At 45.7% G+C, this 9,846-nt stretch overlaps 1 pseudogene; it reads right to left on the bottom strand.

Annotated features, from left to right (window-relative positions):
* Positions 1–8,515, bottom strand: part of LOC101628317 — a 49,773-nt pseudogene extending 41,258 nt beyond the window's left edge.
* Positions 8,516–9,846: the final 1,331 nt, after the last annotated feature.

Below are 9,846 nucleotides of genomic sequence, written 5' to 3' on the forward strand. Positions count from 1 at the left end.
TTTAGCTTCTCAGTGCTGTGCTTTAACCTGCTGTGCCACCAGGGAGGGCCTGGCTATACGTTTTTAAAAGGGAGAATGGCCTAGGCCACTGAAGGATGAGGACTGAGCTTCCTTCACTTTGTAGAACCCCAATAATGACTAATACATGGTAGGGAGGCGGCAAGGCTGGTGGGCAGCTGCATGTTCAAAGTCAAGGTTATTTACCAAAGCAATCTACCCTCTTTTCTTCCTGCATTGCACATGAAAGAGGACTGACAGGAAGAGATGTTTCCTTAGTGACTCTCAAGAAAGGCAGAGTTGTCAACATTTCCTCTTATCAAAGATGTGCTCTAAAGCAAGAAAATAGAGAGCAGCATCCACAATGCAAAACTGAATGTGAAGATAATGGTCAGCGGAGCTCCGAGAGCTCCCTGTTCCTGCTCCAAATTCACTCTTGCCACGGAAACCGAGGGAACCTCATTTCGCTCAGACACAGCACAGCTGCACTGTTCCAGATTCTGCTTACTCCCAGAGATAAATTCACAAGATGCCCTAAACATATCACTCTGCTGGGAATTCTTTTATTTTCTATTTCCAGAGAGTGTATGTTGTTTGATGTGCCACAAATAATTCGTTCCTTTCCTCCTCGGTTATCTCTCCCTCCCCTGCCCCCCCCCCTCTCTCTCTCACACACACACACACACACACACACACACAAAGAGAGGCAACCTTCTACCTTGAAAAGTGACATTTATTTTGAGGCCCCTAAAGACACCAGCACACAGGACACTGGAGGTCACAACACAGACCATTTCTCTTCACAACGGCTCTGTGATTTTCTCCCGAGATGAGGGATTGCTCCTGTCACTGCTCCTTCCCAGAATCCTTTCTAAGCCTTTTTTAAAAGCACATGAGCTATGCTTTTAATTGGGCATTTCATTAGAGAAGAATGAGGCATAAAGGAAAACAAAATGGTCTGTAGTCATTTGTTTGGAGGAGATCATTCTAGTCATCAACATCTGAACCCCGCTGAAGTACAGTTTCAATTTCCCTTCTCAACCATGGGGAGAGCAATGTTGACAACGCATATTTCTCTCTGTCAAAACATTTCACTGACTCGGCAATCTGTAGACAGTCTGAGAGTCATCTCGCCAGTGAGCAGAGCCATGGCATTCTTCCCATTATTTTAAAATCAAAACGGTACATGCTTTCTGAGAGGGCCACCAAAATGGCCAAGATCCAAATTGAAAAGAAAAAAAATACACTAATAGGGCAGGGAGCAGAGGGCATGTAAATAAGGGCCTCTTTATTGAGTTTAGAGGAGATAGAGGAGACAGGAGATGGGTGGTTGGTCCCCAGCAGCTACTTCACCTGGAGAGGTGGCCATGTTGCCTCTGGAGTTGAGACTCCTGCTGGGAATCCCTCAGGGAATTCTGGGAAGTACTGGGAGTTGGCTCACCTTTTTTTTTTTTTTTAAAGATTTATGTATTTATGCATACAGAACTGGGATACAGGCCAGAGGTGTGGGGGTTGAGAGGATTTACCAGAGACAGAGTAGAGAGCAGAAAAGGCAGACTGATGAAGTACACTGCTGAGGGGAGCAGTAGGTGAGACAGGAGAGGTCTACTGTCTACTGTGCCATGACGATCACTTCCCTGGCCGGGGATCGAACTCGCGCTGCAGTGGCTGCTGATAGCTTCATAGTGCTGCACTTTAAGCCATTGTGCCACCAGGGATAGTCCATTGGCTCACCTTTGAAAAAAGGTTTTCCTACTTAGGTGGATCTAAGTGATTGTTGTTGGCCAGGATTGGGGAAAGGCAGAAGTAAAGCAGTTCATGATTTAAAAACTGAATTCAAGCACCAGTGCAAGACCAGCTGGGATTGTGTCCCTGACACGGGGAAGGAACAGCCAATAACCAGAGGCTGCAAGTAGACTCAGGCTGACACAATGGCTTATGGCTCCGACAAAAAGAGTTTGACCATGGTGTAATCTCCAGGAATGGCTCATTTTCAGGGAGAGGTGTTTAGGAGAGAGAATGTTCAAGGAAATGGAAATGCGCCTTTCAGATAACGGCCTCAGGCAGCAAGGAAAATATGTCAGGGCCCGAGGCCTCTGCTTGGCTTGGCGTACACACAAACACTGAGGCTGTGCTCAAACACTTCCTGTCAAGGCCAGAGAACATTACCAGTCAGGAGGTTCAGATTCATGGGCCTGATTGTTAAAGCTCATGATAGAAATACACCCCCAAATGGCACAAACAGTCAATAAAACAGCCTCCAAGAAGAGCAAGCTCACCAATAAGCAACCATATCTGTCCCTAGATTCTAGCTGGGGAGAAATCAGTTTACAATTACTGCTGATGGGTTGGGTTCCCGAAATTGCTCAGAACTCGTATCATTCACCTCCAGACTATATTTCCATATATCTTGCTGGGGTTTGCTAACCTTAGTTTCATCCATTTAGAAAAGGTCAACTCAGCAGTGTGTTAACTCGATAGTAGCAAGTGCTTTGCTCTAACACCTGACTACCATCAGACTGGGCTGCACCGAGAGTGTGCAGTTTATTTTTCTTATAAAATCCTGAGATTTGTCAAGTTGGTACCAGCTGTTATCACTTTAATAGAGATCACTGTATAATTTCAAAATAGCTTATTCTCTCTAAATTTATCCTGGTGTTCAAAACTGTCTGCAGCTCTGAGAAGTGCTTCTTGCTTCTGTCTCTTTTCTGGATGGGTTAATTAACATCGCTCACCAAGCTGGTAAGCTGTGCTATAAGATGAGTCTTACCTCAGTGGGTGTCTCCACCGTGTTCCCACTCACACACGTGCACTTATGGCCACAGGACTCTTCCATGGCATCTGTGTGTTTCTTTTATATTTGCTCATGAAGAGGAGCAACTGATTATAACTTGGTGAGGAAGAAAGTAACAGCCACTCAAATGGACAAAGCTGACTAAAGCATTTGATGCCAAAGTCAGGATGGGAGAATAGTAAAAAGGAAGAAGATAATAGAAGACATCAGGTATATCAGAAGTAATCAAAAACTATCTCATATAGGAAAGTATAAAGAATCCCTTTGCTCACCGGTCTCCTAATGCACATACCTGCCTATGCTAAAACCATGAGCAGCATTTTATTTTTTAATTCCTAATATGCAAGTATCTTGGTGGATACTTACAGGGCAGGGTGGGGACACTCCAGGACCCCCAAACCTATCATGTCTAAATGTTCTGCCATCTACCACATCAAGACAAACTACACACTAGGGCACAAGACCTTCAATGGAAAGGCACTTTAATCCAATTAGTGTGCAATAGGGAGAAGAAAAGAAATAGAGTTAAAATGGTTTCCAATCAGACCCAAAACAAACAGGGTTGCCCCAACCCAGGGAAGCTGATGCCCAAAAGTGTGCCACTTTTGGCTCCCAAAAGTCTACAGCACCATCTGACAGGACCCATAGAGAAAGGGTGGGAGGGGCCAGGTGAGTCTGGAAGGAAAGAGCAAAATCAAAATCAAGAGAAGGCTGCCAGGGTCAACCTCCCCACGGGTCTCTCACCCACACCTGTTTCAATTTCTTCCTCCATGTCCCAAGTTGCATTCTTCTCCCAGTCTCAACTTTTCCTCCCTGCCCAGATCCACCCTTCCTGAGGGTGGGGCAAGGAACCTGGAACCTTCCTTTTCCCTGGGGCCACCTGATAGACCTCCACCTTTAATAATGTTCAAGTTGCCCAACCATGGCCTCTGACCCAGGGCAGTGTCAAGGTCAAAGTGTTGTGGTCACTGCTTTCCCTTCTTTGTTCCTCAGAGCTAGAGACCCAGGTCTTAGGAGGAAACTAAATCAGCCTGGTGATGGAGGGGGGTTAGTCTCCAGAGACATGGCATTTGCACCAGGAGGTGTGGCTTGCCTTCAACATTTAAAAAAGTCAGACTCAGCCCTCCCTGGTAGCGCAGCGGGTTAAAGCACGGCACTAAGAAACTAAAGCCACTTCAGCATGAGTTTGATCCCCGCCTGCCCTGGAGGTGACCCACATGGCAAGGCAGACCTCTCTTGACCTGCCCGCTGCTCCCCTCAGCAGTGTACTTCATCGATCTGCCTGTTCTGCTCCCCACTCTGTCTCTAGTGAATCCTCTCACTGCCCCTGCAACTCTGTATGCATAAATAAATAAATCTTAAAAAAAAAAAAAAAAAAGCAGCTGCACCTCAGAGGAGTCTATCACTAGGGATTAGGAGTAAGTCCCCTGTGCAGAGACAGTGGAAGGGGACTCTCAGGTCATTTTTTCTTAAAGATATATTTATTTATGCATACAGAACTGGGGTACAGGCCAGAGGCGCAGGGGCGGTGAGAGGCTTCACCAGACAGAGTGGGGAGCAGAACAGGCAAATCAATGAAGTACACTGCTGAGGGGAGCAGTGGGCAAGACAGCAGAGGTCTGCTGTGCCATGTGGGTCACCTCCAGGGCAGGGTTCAACTCACTCTGAAGCATCTGCAGCCAGCTTGCAGTGCTTTGTCCTAATGCATCACACCATCAGGGAAGGCCTCTAGGGTCACTTTTATTTCTTCACCCTAGATCCTCCACTAGAATAAAGCTATCTCTGAACTTTATCTACTATGCTCTGGTTTGTTCAGAGTGTATTTGAAATGTATACATAAGACCATGGGAGAAAAAACGCATGTGACAATGACAATATATGGACCAAGGGAGGAGTCCGGAAGATGGTGTGAAGGTCTGGAGCTTTGAAAATGCGGTTTATTCTAAAGATTCTAATTTTTTGGTATCAAACAAGGATCATTGTATATGCTAATGAACTTGCCAAAAATCAAATTTCTGCCGCAGAGATATAAAATTGCAGCTATGGGCTAAGCTATCCTGGGCTTCAAGGGTCCCAGGGCACTGTTACTGAGTCATCCGGACTTGCCTGGTGCGACCTGCTCTCATCTTTCCATGTATCGGAATAATGCCCAGAGACACTTACTTGCATTTCTTTCCTCTGAGAATTTCTGCCATCAGCTTCCAGTGAGTGGGCCACAGCTGGCATTTCATATCAATGCATAGAGTTGGTACCATTTGCTCATTCACCTCAGTAATGGAGAGGCTCCCGGGAGTGTGAGCAGGATCCCTGATGCCTGGAGGGTGATACATCAGCCCTCAGTTAGGGACCGAGGGCTCAAGAGATGCCTGAGAGCAAAGACCTCCTCAAGAGGCAGCCCAAAGGGAGGTGTCTGCACAACGAGAGTGGTCTGTCCTCTGAGGCGGACCATGGAGATGGCTTTTCCTTCTCTCTCTTCCTTACATTGGACAAGCTCAGGACATTCCCGTCCTGTGTGAGCCATGCCCACTTTCTGGGGGGTTTCTGTGGAGGTCATAGTCCTAAGTCATAGTCCCTGGAGGGTCCATAAAGTAAAATGAAATCTTTGAACTTTAAGGAAGTCAAATCAGTGGAAGAAGGTTGAGGAACTGATTCTGTAAGGGCCCAGCCAGTAAATATTTCAGGCTTTGAGGGCCAGATGGTCTCTGTCAAAACTGCTCAGCTCTACCACTGATGCATGAAAACAGCCACAGACAGTGCTTAAATGAATAAACATCTCTAGGTTCCAATACAATGTTATTTATGAACACTGAATTTTGAATTTCATATCATTTTCATGTGTCACAATATATTATTCTCTTTTCCCTTTTTTCAGCCATTTAAAAACGACTCTTCGTTTTGGGGTCATAGCCAACAGACAGTCACCGAGATGTGACCTGCAGGCTGTATGTAGTTTGCTGACTCCATCCTAATGAAAGAGGAGTGATGACTTCACTTGTGTGCACACACTGTGTCTCTGTGTGCGTGCACACACACACACTCATCCACACATGCAATAGTGTTAAACTCCAAGACAACTCCAATCCAAAGGAGTTCCTAAACATCTACAGGACTGAGCTCGCTGCAAGATGAGATTCCCAAGGGTGATCGCCTCAGAGTGCAAAGATGACTATAACACGTTAAGTGGCTTGAGGGCAGAAACTGTCTTTTTAGTTTCCTTCACCAGCCTTACAAATAGTTCACTTTCAATTTATTTATTTATTTATTTTGGTCAACTGAACACATTTAATGAGTTTGTTGAAAGCCATCTCATTATATGATCATGATCCCTTGAATACTAACTAATGATTCAAAGATTCTTGAACTACTTCAGTCATACCTTTCATCATATTAAAATATTATATCATTAACACTTGATTGATTCATTAACAATTTCAATTCAGTTTTTAAAACTGAAACCTTTTTTAAAAATATACTTTTAAGGCTCTCCCTGGTGGTGCAGCGGGTTAAAGCACAGCACTGAGAAGCCAAAGCCACTTCCGCATGAGTTCAATCCCCGCCTGCCCCGGAGGTGACCACATGGCATGGCAGACCTCTCCTGACCCGCCCGCTGCTCCCCTCAGCAGTGTGCTTTATCGATCTGCCTGTTCTGCTCCCCACTCTGTCCCTGGTGAATCCTCTCACCCTCCACATCTCTGGCCTGTACCCCCGTTCTGTACGAATAAATAAATAAATCTTTAAAAAAATAATAATAAAAAAATTTAAAAAAATAAAAATATATATATATACTTTTAAAATTACTGGGAAAGGAAAACTATCTACTCTATTCCCTTCCACACTACCAAAATTCTAGGTAATAGACACTTTTCAAGTCTCAAGCAGTCAGTCACATATAATAGAATTATACGTGTATATAACGAGTATATGTGTGTAGTATTATTTAATGGAGTCAGATGGCAAGTTGATTTTTGACTCAGTATATTCTTTTTCAGAATTTTTTGTGTGACTGGCATCATGTAATATAATAGAAATAGAGATAGTATACACTGTCTCAATGCCTCAGACTGATAGGCCCATCAGTTATAACATAAAAAGAAAGGTTAGTTGTCTGTGTTGTCTGTGTACCTTTTAAGTTTCAGGAATTTCACCTTTCTCCTCACTTGGGACAGGGCACTCCTTAAGCATTTCTATAGAACATTTGGAAGATAAATTGAACCATCCAAATTCCAAAATCTCACAACTTCCTGTCTTCTCCTCTATCCCTCTCCCACCCTGAATCTACCTGTTCCCCACAGACACACAGATGCACATAAACATCAATATACACTTTACTCCCACAATGTCCAACCATTGATTTTCTCAGAAAATGTCTTTCATATCCAATTTTCCTTCACTAAAGCCCAATTTAGGAGAGCACACCCCAGAAATGGCCCAGACAATCAGGATACCATAAAGCAAAAACAAGAGCAAAGAGGCCAGGGAACACGCCACACAGTGTGGGAGAACCCTACAGAGCTGAGCTTCCCAGGCACGCTCCCCTAAACATCCCACAGAACCATCCTCACCCCGAAATGTGCAAGCACTTAAGGCAGGTTTATAGGGGCCTAGGTGTGGGTGGGGTGGGGGTGTTGGAGGATTGACTTAGTCAGTCAACCAGCATAAGATTTCCAGCCCAACTGAAAAAGAGAACACAGGTGCTGGCCTGCTCTGTAGTCATGTAACAGACACGCCCACACACACCCTCCACCATGTTGCCCCCAGGACCTTGAACAACCACAGCAGAAACCTCGCATGTATGGGAGGTCTTGAGAAAATTAATAGTCAGCCTGACAACATCGTGGAAGGCCAGGAGTCAATTTACAGGAGCCGAATCCACATGGCAGTGACTGGCCACACAGGGCCTCTACTGGGCCTCACACAGCCTGGTCTCCACACGGGGCCACAGTGGTCTCTTCAATGCATATATCAGACCAGGGTGGTGCTTCAGTCAAAATTCCCCATGGCTTCCCATTAGGCATTGGATGCAAATCCAAATTTTCAGCAAAGTGAGAGGGATTCTTCTTCACATCCGGAGAGGCTCATCCTCACCCTGCATCCATGGGGCCCCCAGGCCTCTCAGCTTCTGAAGCTGACCCAGAAGCACCTACGGGTGCTCTGAAATGTGGAGAAAAATGAAGGGGTGCTTTCAAACCCCCTGCTTTCTCCCCACTGTCATCTGGCTGCAACTCTCCAATCAGGAGCTTCCTCCTCTTCTAGCCTACCTCTCTTTGCCAGCCCCAGGGTATCAACTCCAAATAAGCCATTTTTAATAACGCCTTTGGTTTCCTGCCAGAACTCTGACCAACGCAGGTAGCCTACAAGGCCCTCAATGATCTAAGCTTTGCTGCCCTCTCCAGCTTCACCTGTGAAACTCACGCTTCCTCCAGTCACCCTCACTGACATGCAGGCCCTCTCCCTGGCCCACAGACGCCCCATACCTGTTCTGGTCTCAGGACTTGTGTCCTTGCTTAGGTTCCTGTGTCCTGCTTTCCCACCTCCACCCCCATAGACAAGGCCGGCTCCATCCTGCACTTCAGGGTAGGTCACACATCCTTCCCTATCACTCACCCAGCCAACCACCACCACAACACGCCTTTTTCTCTTTTTCTTACAGTTCCCAGCATTATCTAAAATGGTCTCATTTGTGTCTTCCTTCTTGCTCTCCACAACAGCAGGGATCTTGTTCATCCCTCTAAGCCCTGAACCATTCCTGATAGAAATGACAACTTTAAGGCGTTTCCTGTTGAATTAATAGATAGCATCTAAAATGGTCACTAGACTGGAGGAGAAGCAGAATTGAGGGCAAGTAGAATACCACCACTAAGACAGTGCTAGAAACTTTAGTCTTCTTTTTGCAAGAGTAGCAGATTAAGATTTCAATTATCAATGAGTTTTTTTTTTCAATCAAGAAGTACCTCAATAAAAAAGCAACAGTTATTGGGGATAAGAGTTAGGTCTCAGCCCTGCCTTATGGGGCTCACAGAAAGTTGGGAAGGGCAGTCATGGAGTAAAAGAACAGGGAGGGACTGACCCCCCCCTGGGAAAACAGAGGGGGTCAAGAAGCACAATGAGAAAGGGCCCCTTTTCATCCAGAAGGGTCTGGAATTTCAAACACCGAGACTTCTGCACTGAACTATGCCAACAGACCACAGTATTCTCAGCAGGCAGAATGACAAATCCTCTACCATGTGTAGAAAGACAGGTATTAAAGACTAGGTCTCTGTACTCACAAGCCACCCGTCCTCACGTCTGGGAGCCCATATTTATTAGTGAAGAACCTCCTCTGGGTGTCATCTAAACCTTGCCTCTTCACATGTCTTATTTCCAACTCTGTCATTTTTTACAACAGGAGTCACTTTTGATCTCTCTCAACCCATGCCATAAAATCCAGCATGGAAAAGGAGGCAAAGGAGTCTTGTCCAACTGTTACAGGGTAGCCCAGAGTGGACTGGGCCAACTGTCTGTGGGGCCTCACCCATGCGCTCACGATTCAGTTATACTGCAGGTACACACAAAAGGGTCAATAACGGGTTTATTTACAAAAGGGGAAAGGAATAGGAAACAACCCAGGGAAAGAGAGCAGGATACAAAGTAACTACAATACCTTACGGCTAGGCTGATTGAACACACCGAGTCATGCGGTCCAGAGAACTGCTTCCTGAGAGAGAGCATGCAAGATGCAATCACGCCCTATTTATTCCCCAAATGTCCCAGAATTCCTGCTAGCTCTGACCTTGGGTCCTCGCAGTTCTCTCCCTGGTGCTGCTGGGAGTTGTAGTTTCCAATCACTGGAGTAGGGGGTAGGGTCTAGAAAGCTGGAGTAGGGGGTGGAGTCCATTAAGACTCTGCAGAGTTCCTTGAGGACATCCTTCCCCTTAACACATCCACCTCCAACTAAAATTTGTCTGAGAACAACAAAACATGACTAGAAAGAAGGTGTCTCACCCATGTACCTGGCAACTCAAGTGCTGTCTCCCCTGCTGGGTGCCAAGCAAAACAAGTTCAAGTTGAATGTCCAG

The sequence above is a fragment of the Condylura cristata genome, unplaced genomic scaffold (genome assembly GCF_000260355.1).
Source record: "Condylura cristata isolate star-nosed mole 26May11 unplaced genomic scaffold, ConCri1.0 scaffold00021, whole genome shotgun sequence".
In the NCBI taxonomy this organism is placed as follows: Eukaryota; Metazoa; Chordata; class Mammalia; order Eulipotyphla; family Talpidae; genus Condylura; species Condylura cristata.